Source organism: Nannobrachium achirus, assembly GCF_963921795.1.
Source record: "Nannobrachium achirus genome assembly, chromosome: 11".
Lineage (NCBI taxonomy): Eukaryota > Metazoa > Chordata > Actinopteri > Myctophiformes > Myctophidae > Nannobrachium > Nannobrachium achirus.
In genome coordinates this window covers 57371459-57386042 of record NC_137820.1, presented here as the reverse complement: position 1 = coordinate 57386042, position 14584 = coordinate 57371459, and the positions used below count along the sequence as shown (strand labels likewise).

At 45.0% G+C, this 14584-nt stretch overlaps 1 protein-coding gene across 1 annotated transcript in view; it reads left to right on the top strand.

Moving 5' to 3' along the window:
- kcnq1.2 (potassium voltage-gated channel, KQT-like subfamily, member 1.2) overlaps window positions 1–14584 on the top strand; it is a gene marked incomplete at its 5' end in the record, with an annotated part of 482784 nt that overhangs the window by 189268 nt on the left and 278932 nt on the right. The window lies entirely within an intron of this gene.

Here is a 14584-nt window from a genome sequence, read left to right as displayed (position 1 = left end):
TTATAAGCACAGTTGAGTTGTCGTCTTTTATTTAGAGGAGAATGAGCTTTGCCAGGTCCTAAGCTGAGTGAAAAGCAAATGATGACATTAGCTGGAACCATGACGCTCTGCAGGTGCTCTGGAGGTGTGAAGTCTCTTCTGGCTGGGGTGAGAAATGGGTGAGAGCGGTCATTATAGCTGAAAACTAACATCAGATGTGGTATGATGGTGCTTTATATAAAACGTTTCAGATGGGAGGGAAAAACAAGAACATTTGGCTCGAATATTTAGGAAAAGTCACGGAAGGGGAAATTTCGGAGAGCTTCATGAGCAAAGATAAACGTCTAAATCTCAAAAGAATTGGACCGCTTAGACACCCGCGTATTAACCTACCTTTAAGTGGTTAATTCATAATGTATTCTTTTACATTTGGGTCCCGGGGAGAGACACCAAATTAATATGGTCTCAGCAAAAAAAAAAAGAAAAAAAGAAAAAACACTTTGGGAACCAACGTTGTAAACGGCTGCCCTATAAGAGGCGACGGCCTCTGCAACCAGTGCTCCTCATAGGGCCCCGCCCTGAACAACGATGTGCTGCCAGTTGCCAGCGTTCCTCCTCGGTGGACTGACCTCGCCGAGTGAAAAATGAGGCAAGGAGAGTGCTTCTCCAAAGGCAGTTTGTTTGTTGACATTTCCATTGGTTCTTTACCCTCCTCCTCCGGAGGACGGTTCTTCTCAGTTAACCTAAGCTTCAGCGGAGCGAACATCACGTGGATTTATGGTTCCTCCTCCTCTCTCCTATGGTCTCCATTCACCACGGAGGGGTCCGACCAGGCAGACACTAATGACTACAAACCCTGGCCCCAGATTAATCACACTCACTCCTAGGGGTGTCGCACCAAATTCTGGGCCCTGGGGCTACTTTAACTATTGAAAAATAGCAGATATACAAGCTCACAGCGCGGCACCGAGTGCCGCGCTGCAAGCTTGTAGATCTGCTATTTTTTTTAAATCGTGAAAAGTCTTTGAATATTTCAAATCCTACGTTTTTTTTCTTTTGTTTTTTTTTGTTTTTTTGAACCTATGGTTCTATGTCAGTGGTGCTCAAACCTTTTCATGTGAAGGACCCCCAAAATGATAAGTATTTGGCCACGGACCCCCATCTCAAAATATTTAGCTCCAGGGACCCCACAGAAGCAAAATGTTCGCTTAAAAAATATATTCAAAAATAGCAGATCTACAAGCTCGCAGTGTGCTGCTATTTTTCAATAGCTAAAGTGTAAAATAATTAAGGCCCCTCCACCTTGGGCCCTAGTAACTCAGTCCTACTTTCCCCCACCTTGTGACGCCCCTGCTCACTCCATTCAGCGTGGCCCTCTAACGCTGTGTCGGGATCGTAAAGGGAGTGGCCGAAATAAAGTCTGGATTATCTTCTGCGCAGTGTGGAGTAACGATCAGTGGTGATTGTGCAAAGGACGCTTTAATGCAAGGGTCTTCAACGTTTTCCAGCCAAGGACCCCTTAGTTGAGAGAGATATGAAGCAGGGACCCCCACAGCCCCACAATCATGTGGTTAGTACTTTTGCTCCCTGGTAGGGTTGGCCAATGCTTCTATATAATTATAATATATATTGTAATAATTCTAATAATGAGACCATAAGAAATTGAAATGTCATAAGTGTGCTCTTTTCCTAGTATTAGGGGCCATGTCCTGTCTGTCATGCATTTCGACAGTTAAAAAACGTGCCAGAGTAGCTCCTCTTCCCAGCATGGCGTTTCAGCACTCTGGTTTGATCCTCCTGGTCGTTACCAGAAGTCATGAGAAGGTCCATGTTTCCGTTATTTCAGCTAGTCTATATTTTGCACTAATAACACACGATGACATGACGTTTGAGCACAGCTGCGGTTGATAGTTTTGAATGTTGTGGTCATCAATAAGTGCTCTGTGCGAGCGCTCCGTAGATGACATTCAAATTTACAACTTACAGTACTAGCAGTACCGGGGCGGCAGTGGCTCAGGGGGTTGAGCGGCCGCTTGGGAACCCAGTTCGATCCCAGGCTCCCCCTGAGTTGGTGTCCTTGAGCAAGACTCTGAACCCCTAGTTGCTCCCGATGAGCAGGTTGGTGCCTTGCATGGTTAGGTTTCCTACGCCATCGGTGTCTGAATGTGAGTGTGTGAAGGGGTGAATGTAATGCACTGCCTTGGATAAAGGCGCTATATAAATGCACCATTTACCTGACTGTTCTAGCACTTAGTTATTGGCATTTCTGATGATTATCAAAAATCCCATTGTGTAAATTGTCATACCCACAATATAGTCCGAATATCAATAGGCTATTGAGTTATTTGGGCAAATATATCGTCACCGTCGGGCAGAAACCTCGTATCTCCAAGTTTCAAATGTGTCAATTTCTTCGCAAAGTAAAGCCCAGCTTCATCATACAAGGTCGTCGCACAAAAGTAGTGAAAACAGCAGATCTACAAGCACACAATGTGCTTGTGATTGTGCTTGTGTGCTTGTAGATCGTGCTTGTAGATGCTTGTAGATCGGCTGTTTTCACTAGTTTAAATACTTTTTAAAATGATAAATACAAAACAAACGGTTTTGGACATACAAGGTTTCCACTCGACAACAACGATATTGTGATATTATAAATGGTAATTAGTGGTATTCCTGCTCCATGGAGAGAAAAAGAGATGGTTGTGTTCACGCCTAGCGCTTTGAGCCCTTGTTCTCACCCATAAACCTCACCTCAAGCTTTCATTCCGTCACTCGACTAGATCTGGTGAGGAGATAAGCCAAAAAGTCAACATGTTCTCATACGCTTCGGTTTCAAGCGCCAAACACAGAACACACACTTGGCAGTGTGATGACAATAAAAGCTAACCAAAATGTGTCTAGAATTTACCGAGAAAAAGCTTGGTGAAGGGTTTGGCAGGGTGTCTTCCAGGAAGTTCGGCTGTGACTCATAGTGGGCTTTCTTTCATGGCGGAACGTGAAATTATGGGAAATATAAATCTGCTGTCACACGGTAACCTTGTATGTCCAAAAACGTATTTCCGGGGGAAAAAAAGAACCTGTGTGACAAATGGATACAATATATATTTTTTAGTTAATACTTTTCATCATTTATAAAACTCACAGGCACACTTAGCCACTTACACTTTCGGGACTTTTCAAAAATACAGACCACGTTTTGAGCTTGTGTATCTGTGACTTTTGATGCTTTTATGATCTGCAGGTGTCCATACTAAATGCGAACTACGGTCGCACCAAAAAGCCACGTATGGGAGCGGTTAGCACCGCTTTAACAAAAAGTTAAAATATGGAGATAAGAGGATTGCGCCCGACCGCAACGATACGGAGATGCAAGGTTTCTGACCGACCGGCAAACGAAATAATAACAAAACAGAAAACCTCATCGCTTTTTGAGCGAGCGGCAAGTCCGCGTCCATTGCGATTGGCCCGGGCATGACCTACGCGAGGCTAACCGCTATCTTCCAACACATCTGTGCCTGGTTAAATGAAGGTTGTATTTTAGGCCCATTATAGTCAAGGAGACAACGTTCCTCTGACTGCCACTTTCTGACCACTCACCCCTGTGTGACTCACACAGTGTGGTCAGGTCGCCATGGAGACCGTGCCGGGGCCCGGGAAGAAGAAACCGGGGCTTCCTGAGATGGCATTTTCTCCTCTTGTTTCTTCTTTTGGGGGGGGGGGGGGGGGGGGGGGGGCATTGTAACCCACATGTTATTTTTAGCTCCACCAACGCCTCAGAAGGAGGAATGCCCATTGGCGTCTTGTTGATTCAGGATGTGAACTGGGTGACTTTGCAGCTCGGACGCACGCACGCACGCACACCCACGCATGCACGCACACGCATGCACGCACACGCACACACACACACACACATGTACGTACACACGCACCATTACACACACACACACACACACACACACACACACACACACACACACACACACACACACACACACACACACACATGCATGTTTGCATTACTATACTTGTGTTGTGAGGAACATTTTAGTGTGACAACTTTAAACAATTTTGACTGTTTCTTGGCATTTGAACCCTAAACTCAGTGAGCTTGTAGATCGGCTATTTTTCCGTGCATGAAACAATGTATAAATCATGTTTTACTCTTAATTCCAACCCCTAAACCCAACTTCTAAATGTCTAATCCGAATCCCAAACTGACCTACGGTCGCAATTATCTCTAGAAGTCCTTTCCCCCCCCCCACAAAACAACATTTCTTTGTTCCTTTTACCAGGATGCAGCTACTGCAGCATCATGGCCTTGTGGTGCGCTACTGAATAACGGCCAGGCTACACCAGAAAACGCTCATGCACGCGTGCACTGTCTGTGCGTGTGCGAAAAGCCCCTGGCGACACCAAGGATGGAGTAAATGTGCGGGAGACACGCTCGCACGCACCACGTACGCACTGACGCGCTGACTTGGTGTAGCCCGGCCGTAGTAAGCAGCAGTGCAGTGGGTTCTCCACCCTCCTCTGGAATCAGGGCCCACTCCAATGTCCACCATCAATTATTCGATTGTGGTTTTCCGGTTTGGATCAGTCACTGGAGCCAACGTGATGTACTGTTAAGTTCCTATTTAGTGGTGACCCAATGGAAAAATTATACAAACAAAATACCATGACTTATCTTTTTTTTCGTATGAATAACTAATGTTATATTATCGTCAAAGTCTGTTTTGCTGGTTATTTGACAGTTTGTATCAGACTGCAGGCCACTGAGCAACAGTGTGTGAGAACGCAACTTGTGTTGTCCCAAGCCCATCTGTGACCTCTCTCTCTCTCTCTCTCTCTCTCTCTCGCTCTCTCTCTCTCTCTCTCTCTCTCTCTCTCTCTCTCTCTCTCTCTCTCTCTCTCTCTCTCTCTCTCTCTCTCTCTCTCTCTCTCTCTCAATTCAATTCAATTCAATTCAATCCAATCCAATCCAATCCAATTCAGACGATCTTTATTGACTGTTTGCAACTAAGCTTACAAAACCGGCTGTTAGGAATAGTTATACATATATACGCACGGCATGTAGGCAAGGCTGGCTGGGTATAATAAAGCAGCACTATAAAGCCCCCCCCCCCCTCCCCCTCTCTCTCTCCATGTGACAGGCAGTAATAAAGGTCTGACAGGCAGGGAGCGTGAAGGTCATGGTTATTAGACGGTAGAGGCTCTGAGAGACACAGCTGGGCCAGACAGGCAGACAGACAGACAGACAGACAGACAGGCAAACAGACAGACAGACAGACAGACAGGCAGACAGGCAGACAGACAGACAGCCAGGCAGACAGGCAGACAGACAGACAGACAGACAGACAGGCAGACAGGCAGACAGACAGACAGACAGGCAGACAGGCAGACAGGCAGACAGACAGACAGCCAGGCAGACAGGCAGACAGACAGACAGACAGACAGACAGACAGACAGACAGACAGACAGACAGACAGACAGACAGACAGACAGACAGGCAGACAGACAGACAGACAGACAGACAGACAGGCAGGCAAGCAGACAGACAGACAAGCAGGCCGAAAGGCAGACAGAAAGGCAGACAGGCAGGAAGGCAGACAGACAGACAGACAGGCAGACAAGCAGGCCGAAAGATAGACAGAAAGGCAGACAGACAGGCCTGCTCTCTAGCACGCACGTGCATACATACTGTAGACATCAAAGGGGCTCGAGCCCCTGCCCTTTTATCCATCTGTAAAAAGTGTCCTGTCGTGTCCAGATCATGAATGCAGTTTTTACTATGGTGAAAGAAATGCAAACGCCCTCTTTCCATGCCATACCTGAAGGCAGCATTCAAGAGAATTTCCTTGTCCATAGTCTCCTGAACTTGAATGCAGCATCTTATGTTGAAATCAAGAAATGTGTAGAAATCAAGCATCGAAAATAGCAGACCCTCCAAGCTCCCTCCAAGGAGCCTCCAAGCTCACAACATGTCGCGCTGCGACATGTTGTGAGCTTGGAGGTCTGCTATTTTCGATGTTTTCACCAAAAGGCCCTTTTAGAAATTTCAGCCCCTGCCTCTCTAACATTCTCTGCACGTCCCAGCTCTCTAGCAGAAGTGATGAGTGTGAAAGCATTCTGGAAGGGGGGGGTGGGGATTGGAGGGGGGGACCGGGACGTCTCTTATTGGCCACTGCACATTTTCTGGCCACCTGGGCTGGCAGAGGGAAAAACTCTTTATGTGATGATGTGAAGGTGTGAGTAAGTAGATGTGAAGTTGCACACGCGCGTGTGTGTGTGTGTGTGTGTGTGTGTGCGCGCGTGTGTGCATGTGTGCGTGCGTTTACGTACGTGTACTTCCACACTCATCTGACAGCACCAGAGGCATTCACACCTGCTGTTCCCCAGCACGCACGCACGCACGCACGCACGCACGCACGCACGCACGCACGCATGCACACACACACACACACACACACACACACACACACACACACACACACACACACACACACACACACACACACACAGAGAGAAAAAGAACACTTCAATCCCTTTTTGATGAGATGGCAGCTTTTGGACCTTGGATGTGTGGCTCTCCAGCTGACACTATGCCACGTTGTGAAGAAAGTTCTGCCTCCTTAGAAAAAAGCCTCATTTGCACCGTATGTATTCTGGTGTGTTTATAGCAGGATTTATAACAAACTTTTTTTACATCCCCGCTTAAAAATCTGCTGTTTGTTGGGCGAGTGGGCGAGTGGCGTGGTCGTATAAAAGACTTTAAATTGAGCTTTACTCAGCCCAGGGTTGTGTTTGTGCAGCGCTCGTGTTTGTCAGAGGTGTGCAATGGCCCTGAACTCACGGTTCAATTCCATTAGCATTCACCAGGTAACAATTCGATTTGATTCTACGATGCATCGAGATGCATCCCGATGCTTAACACTTTTCCATATAACTGCACAACATGGCACATTTATCACCAGTCAGAGATACTGAACAGCATATTTTATTTAGAAACTGCTGTGTAATCACTCCCTTGTCCCCTTGACATAGATGTCTTAACATTAAATAAAATAAAATTGGAAACTAAATTATATAAATAGTATAATCGTTTATGTCACGTTTCTGCATTGGTTTAGAATCGTGGCTGTTGTTTTTTACGGGAGCTTTTCGCTGTTTCTATGTGTCATCTTTTCGACACCCAAACCTAACCCTTACCTTACCCTAACCTCCGTGGGGTGAGTCGTTAACCCTCCCGACGCTCCGTTGTCGAAATGATGGTCATTCGAAAGAGCGAGATTTCACCCTTTTTTTTTGATTGTTGGGCGGATTGTAATGATGATAATTATGAATTTACACTCATCCTTACAGTAAGAACTATTGTACAGGACTACAGGTGAATGCCTAAAAAATAATAATAAAAAATCAATCTGTCAGAGATTTCCATTTCTGCAAAAAAGAAAAAAAAAACCTTGGCAATTGTACCAAAAAAGTCTTTGGCTCACACAATAATAGCTGCCGAGGAGGAATTGTCATTCCAGCTTGTTTGCTTTATTATCCGCTGGCGTTCTTGACCTTATCAAGCTCGGAAGGCCGGGCCGTTTTCAAAACGGAACATAATAAAACCCACTTTGTCGCGAATTCGTCAAATTGACGGGTCACGGCCGTGACCCTTCCTTGCTTTTCGGGGGTCTTTCTGGAAATTGCTTTATCACCAAGCAAAACAATAGCCATGGCGTCCAAGAAGGCAGCCCCTGCGTATAATATAAGTGGTTCTCGCTCGGAGGGAGAGGCAGAAAGGGCCTTGAGAATCAAACAGAAATGTAATAAGCAGTGACGGTTTGTCTTAAGACCTCGCGCTCTCTCTCTCTTTTTCCCTGCAGAAATATTGTCCTTGGGCGAGGTCCAGCACTTTCTCCTCGGCCTCTGCCAAACTCCGGGGCTCGTCCAAAAAAACCTCAACTATTCTCAAGTGGGGCTCAGAGCTGTTTTGGAAAAAACAGCGCCGGCTAGAAGAAGAACTACTACACCGCCAAGCCCTCCGAGTGTCGATTGAACTCTGAGAGGGTTAGCAAACGGAACCAAAGCGAACCCCGTTATGCCGGGGTTCGCCTTGGTTCCGTTTTGCTACTCCTCTCAGAGTTTAATAGTCATTGCTTTTTGCCGTGTATAAATACGTGGTAGTAGTAGCACAACATCCTTGGTAATGCATTCAGCAGAACTCGGAGAATAAGCCCAATGGTTGTCCACACAGATCTCATCCTCCCCCTGCAAGAGAGAGAGAGAAAGACACACACACACACACACACACACACACACACACACACACACACACACACACCCTCGCCAAACTCATCTCCCTGTAGGATGAACTCTCATTCCACCTCATTTGCATCGATATGAAATTCAGGGACGGAAAAAGCCGATAAAAGGAGGGGGTGGGGAGCGGGGAGGAATGGAGGGATAAGAAGAACCACGGGGTCACTAGCCGGGCTATAAAGGGAACGCCGCTCTCGCTTACAAGCCGCCGTCAAACCAACCGTTGCTAAGAAAAGGGAGCGCGACGCAGGCTAGCGTGCGTCTGAAAACAAGCCCCGGCGCTCCCTAGACTGTGGGACTCATTGTGTCTGCTATCTGTTGCTGCACAATGGGCCGTCTCTCTCTGAAGGGACGGGTGTCAGGAGTTCAGCCTTTATCGTTGCGACCCGCGTTTGACCTCACGGGAGTGAGAGAGCGAGAGGGAGGGAGAGAGAGAGAGGAGAACTTGAAAAGTGAAATGTGTGTGTGTGCTGTGCGCGCGTGCGTGCGTGCGTGCGTGCAAGCGAGCGTACACACACATAAACACACAGAGACCACAGGCGCTTCTATTAGGCACATCACTCAGGCACTCAGGAGGAGCTAAGGAAACGCGCGCACACACACACGCACATGCACACGCACACACACGCACGCACACACACTCACGAACACACAAACACAGACACACACACACACACACACACACACACACACACACGCACACGCACACGCACACACACTCTACTCTCTACTATACACTACAGACAGTGTAGGCTGTCAGGTGTGATGTGCAGGATAAAGAGTTTAAGTCAACAGGGACAGCGTCTCGGTGACGGGCGCTGAGCTGAGCCGGGGACGGGACGTGACAGACAGCCTTGTTTATTGTTCCCTGGCCGGGGGGGGGGGGTGGGGGGGGCTGTCATGAGGAGTGACGGGGTCTCATCCATCCCCTCTACAGCTGCAGAGCAGGAGAAGAGAGAGAGAGAGAGAGAGAGAGAGAGAGAGAGAGAGAGAGAGAGAGAGAGAGAGAGAGAGAGAGAGAGAGAGAGAGAGAGAGAGAGAGAGAGAGAGAGAGACCGTTTGACCTTGTATGACAGGGGTCAAAAGGTCAACTGACAGACATCTGACAGGGTATAAAGATGTAGACATGATATATGTCATCATTGGTTCTTAAACTTGGGGTCGGGGTCCCCATGAAATTATTTTATGGGGTCCCCAGATGATTAGCTTGTGTCTCACTCAACGGTAAACAAAACTCAACTTTAAACAAACCGACATAAGTGTACACAGATTATCTGCACATTTATAAATTGACAATTTAAGGATTTTCAAGACCGTTTAATAGCAAACTGGCCAAACTGTCAAATATTAAGTAAGCAAGAGGCGAACACTGTGAAAATAGCTGATCTACATGCTCACAACGCCTCGCACTGCGAGGTGTGAGCATGTAGATCTGCTGTTTTCACAATATGTATCTGTGGAACCGAGTCACATTAAATGTAATACCTACAATTCCAAATGCTTGTCAGGGTGGGGGTCCCCAGTTCATATGTTTATTTTTGGGGTCACGGCCTAAAAAGGTTTGAGAACACCTGATATACATAATACCAATATGTGACTCAGCGTGACTGAGGGGCAGTCATTTCGGAAGGCAGGGTTTTTCCACTACTGCTAATATGATTGTTTTTTTTTTTTTTTTTCTAAAATGAAAAAAGCCACAAATGCATCTCAAAATATCTAGGCTACATTTCACTTAAACGCCAGAGCTTAACTCTGCATGTAAATAAGACTTTTTTTTAAATTAATGTGAGAGATCGTCAGGTCATTTGCAGGTTAGACATTTATTAGAACTTGAATATCTCAAAAGTAGTATTTCAGCATGGCATCATTCTATAAGTCATATCTTCAAAACTGTTGGGTCAATCTCCACAACCAATATATAATTTTGTAGGTATGATCCCCAGCTTTCAAATGAAATGAAAAAATGAAAATGAGAAAAAATGCAATGACTAGCCGTCAGCTTGCGCTGGGACACATATAGTCTATTATTAAAATTCTTTGGGAAATGGAAAAAGAAATTAATACAAAAATGAATTATTAAAAATAAATGAAAAACGTTATCGAAAAAACACGGCCTGCTCACGTATTAGGAGGATATTATGAGTCACCAGAAAAAAATAATGGGTGTTTTTAATGAATCTATCATGGTTAAAATGGAGTTTGACGTTACAATGGGTGTGTATGGGGAGAGGCCCTGGGCCTGGAGGGCCTGATAACATTTACATCAAATATCTAAATATTGAATCAAGCAAATTAAAATGTGTTCAGGGTGTTCATAAGAGCCTGATTGGACGATAAAATGACCAAAATTTCTTTTGAAAGTGAAATAACCCTTTAAGTTAAAGGACAACTCCGCCTGAAATCACTTCTAGGCTCATTTTCCTACTTATTTTGATCCAAAATGACTGTCCATGGGGTCTATTAGGCACAAATGCCCCTGTTGTCCAGTTTCCCAGCAGAACCCAGCAGCTCTCCTGGCATAGAGTGGAGCCTATAAGCCTATCGCTATTATACTATTTGTTGTGGTCAAAGGTGATTTATTTTTTCATGAATGTGTTACTAGTTATCATTACAAACACATCCATGCCTTGGTTGTCCCCACACAAGCCACCACAATCTCATAAATCATGTTTTGGGGTGAGCATTCGGCACAACTGCCAATCAAAGTGACTGTACTGGCCAATCACGGGGCATCTTTTCCGGGACTTGGCAAAACAGATAGAAGCATACCATCTGTTTAGCAGAGTGTGATGGCTTGTGTGGGACAACGATGGCATGGATGTGTTTGTAATGACAACTAGTAAACACATTCATGAAAAATAAAAACACTTTTGACTACAACAAGTAGTATAAAAGCGATAGGCTTATAGGCTCCACTCTATGCTATGAGAGCTGTTGGGTTCTGCTGGGGAAACTGGACAACAGGGGCATTTCTGCCTAATAAACCCCATGGACAGTCTTTTTGGATCAATATAAGTAGGAAAATTAGCCTAGAAGTGATTTAGGGCGGAGTTGTCCTTCAAAGTGATCCCTGACTAATACGACAAATATGTCTTAAAACATTATAATTGTCCTCTATAACTACAATGTAAAATTAAAAACACCTTAAATATTTTATTTCTTCTAGAAATAGCTAATCTTTCACTCAGTAGGGGAAATGCCTGTCGCAAGTTGATGATGTCATAAATGTCATGTGTCATTTTTATGGCATGCATGTGCAAAAAAACAAAACACAAACACATTTGAAATATTGATTTGATGCTCATATTAACCATAGGAAGTATTAACCCTTTTAGTGCCTATCCCGAACTAGTTCGGGATATTCGGGATCAAAAACAATTTTTTATTTGCTATTTTACTTACCCCGAGCTGCTTGGAGCAACGTGGGTGGTCCTGGCTCGCCCAGCGCTCACCAACGAGAGACGCTAGATGCTCCGACGATTTATTCCATTGAAAATGGTTTAAAATAAAGTTTAGACCCCCCCCAATGTTCACCAAATGTTCATTGTAGGCGGCGCGACGTATTCCAGGGTGCCTATCCCGAACATGTCCGGGATATTTAATAAAATGAATTATTTTATCGGAGGCCTCAATGAAGCCCCGGTCTAGACGTCCATCCTTGGCCGGGACTTAGACTCGGCCATCCACGGGCCGTATTCGCGCTAACGGCCGAATCGCGCCGCCCACTCCAATAATAAATCACATCTTTAGACAGGATTTTCTCCGGATTGTGTCCCCAGACCCAAAGAGAAAGTTTTTTGCGGCTGAAATAGCTTTAGATCGGGCTTCTAAATGGGTTAGCATTTTGGCTACGTGTCAGCTAGCTTCCTCCTCTGGACACCCATAGGATTGACCGGAGTGAAAACAAAAGCCAGTTGGGAGAGGGTCGACGAAAGCTATAAAGAAGGTCAATGGAGAAATTTCTGGCACTCTAGCACCCCTTGTGGCCGGATGGCACTGTATGAGTTAAGTTTGTTTTTATTTTCACATGCATGCCATTAATTCCATAGGGATAGATCACACTTGACATTTATGACATCATCAACTTGCGACGGGCATTTCCCCTATTGAGTGAAAGATTAGCTATTTCTAGAAGAAATCAAATAATTGAGGTGTTTTTAATTTTACATTGTAGTTATAGAGGACAATTATAATGTATATTAAGGAATATTTGTCGTATTAGTCAGGGATCACTTTAAATTATGACAAAATGTAATATTTCCGACATATTTTGATCGTCCATACATACATTGTGGCTATACATACCTTTTTTTCTTCAGAAATGTTTACTTTCACATCAGGATGTAATGATCATTAGACTCAGCAATAACCCAACGATCTCCTAGACTCCCTGCCTGCCCAGTCAATTATCAGTTTGAATGCACGTAGAATTATGTGCAGGATTTAATTTGTATATAGATGTGAGTGGACAAAAAAAGAAAAAGGAAAAGCAAACCAAGCGTGTGGTTTTTCTCCCAAATTATTATCATTCTTTATTCAAATTGATTATCAGTATTTTGGTTTTTCAAATAAACGATTAGCTTGTTTAACTGTTGTTGCACGCACCCCTCCGTCCCTTACTATACATGTACAGTATCAGTGTGGATTCGAGTCCGGGTCTCGCCAGTATAAAAAGACAGACATCTACAGTATACTGCTCAGAAAACACGCACACGCACCCACACGCACCCGCACACACACATACACGCACACACACACACACACACACACACACACACACACACACACACACACACACACACACACACACACACACACACACACACACACACACACTGTACGTCTACAGTAACACTGCATGCATCATCATGGTCGTCATCATTGTGGTTGTCATCGATGTTTTGCGGCCCCTCATTTTTCCATCCTGCGTGACTCACGCCGGGCGTGGGGTTCAAACCCCCGACACCGTACCGTGTTTTTCTTCCATAGGCGTGAACCCCGCCCCACCCCGGTTGTCCTGTCCCTCCCCAGCCAGCTCACACAGTACAGTATATTTTATTCCATGAGGGGGAAAAAAGCCCCCTGTTTGATTTCCCCTCAAGTTTTTTTTTTTCCTTCTTTTTTTCGAAGGGAGGCAGTGGTGTCAGTTTGGCAAAAGGTATGGCAACATGACTGGTGTCTTGCACGTGCGCGAGTGCAAGACACCAGTCATGGATCAGGGATGTTCATATATGGGCATAAAAGGGATCCTGGGGAATATGGACTTGATTTTACCTGTGATATCACTTGTGATGTCACAGTGACGAGGGAACCAACCCATAGACTAGCTGCGACATTTCTCATGGTAAACTGCGACCTTCGGTCGCAATAATACCTTTGTGAAAGCAATCATTTTGTTCTAATTGACGTTGTAGTTTGTTTAAAGTAATTTAAGAACAGAATAATCAACGCTGATGTTCATAGAGACATTCGTGAATGTACATTTTTCTTTTCCCCCCCTGGAGCCACGTATGGCAGCTTCCATACCTTAACTCTCAAATACCTGGAACGCGCCCGAGTAGCGTTAGATTTTAACCACTTTAACCATTATTTTATGCTTTAACTATTGAAAAATAGCAGATATACAAGCTCACAGCGCGGCACCGAGTGCCGCGCTGCGAGCTTGCAGATCTGCTATTTTAGAAAAATCGTGAAAATGTGTGCAAGTCTTTGAATATCTTTGACCCGATCTTTGACCCGACTTCTAAATCCTTCTTCTAAATCATGTTGTTCTCAAACTTTTTCATGTCAAGGACCCCCGAAATTACAGGTATTTGGCCGCGGACCCCCATCTCAAAATATGTTGTTCCAGGGACCACCCAGAAGCAAATATATGAGTTGCAAATGTTCGCTTTTAAATAGATATATTCAAAGACTTGCAAAGAAAAATTATGATTTTTCAAAAATAGCAGATCTACAAGCTTGCAGCGCGGCACCGAGTGCCGTGCTGCAAGCTTGTAGATCTGCTATTTTTCAATAGTTAAAGCGGTCAATAATCCTAGGCCTAAATGGGTTAAAATACCCAAATGAAGCCTCTGGTGAGAGGATGAAACCCCAGCGCTGGTCCTGGGTCAGCGCTGACACTCACACTGTACTAACATTCCACATCCGCCCCGCGGGGCGGGGCTGACCTGTCAGTCAGTCACACCCAGTGTGTGGAAAACACTCGGATCATTTTGACTTGTTTTTTGTACCTTTACCACAGGGGTCTTCAACGTTTTCAGGCCAAGGACCCCTTAGTTAAGTGAGAGATGAAGCA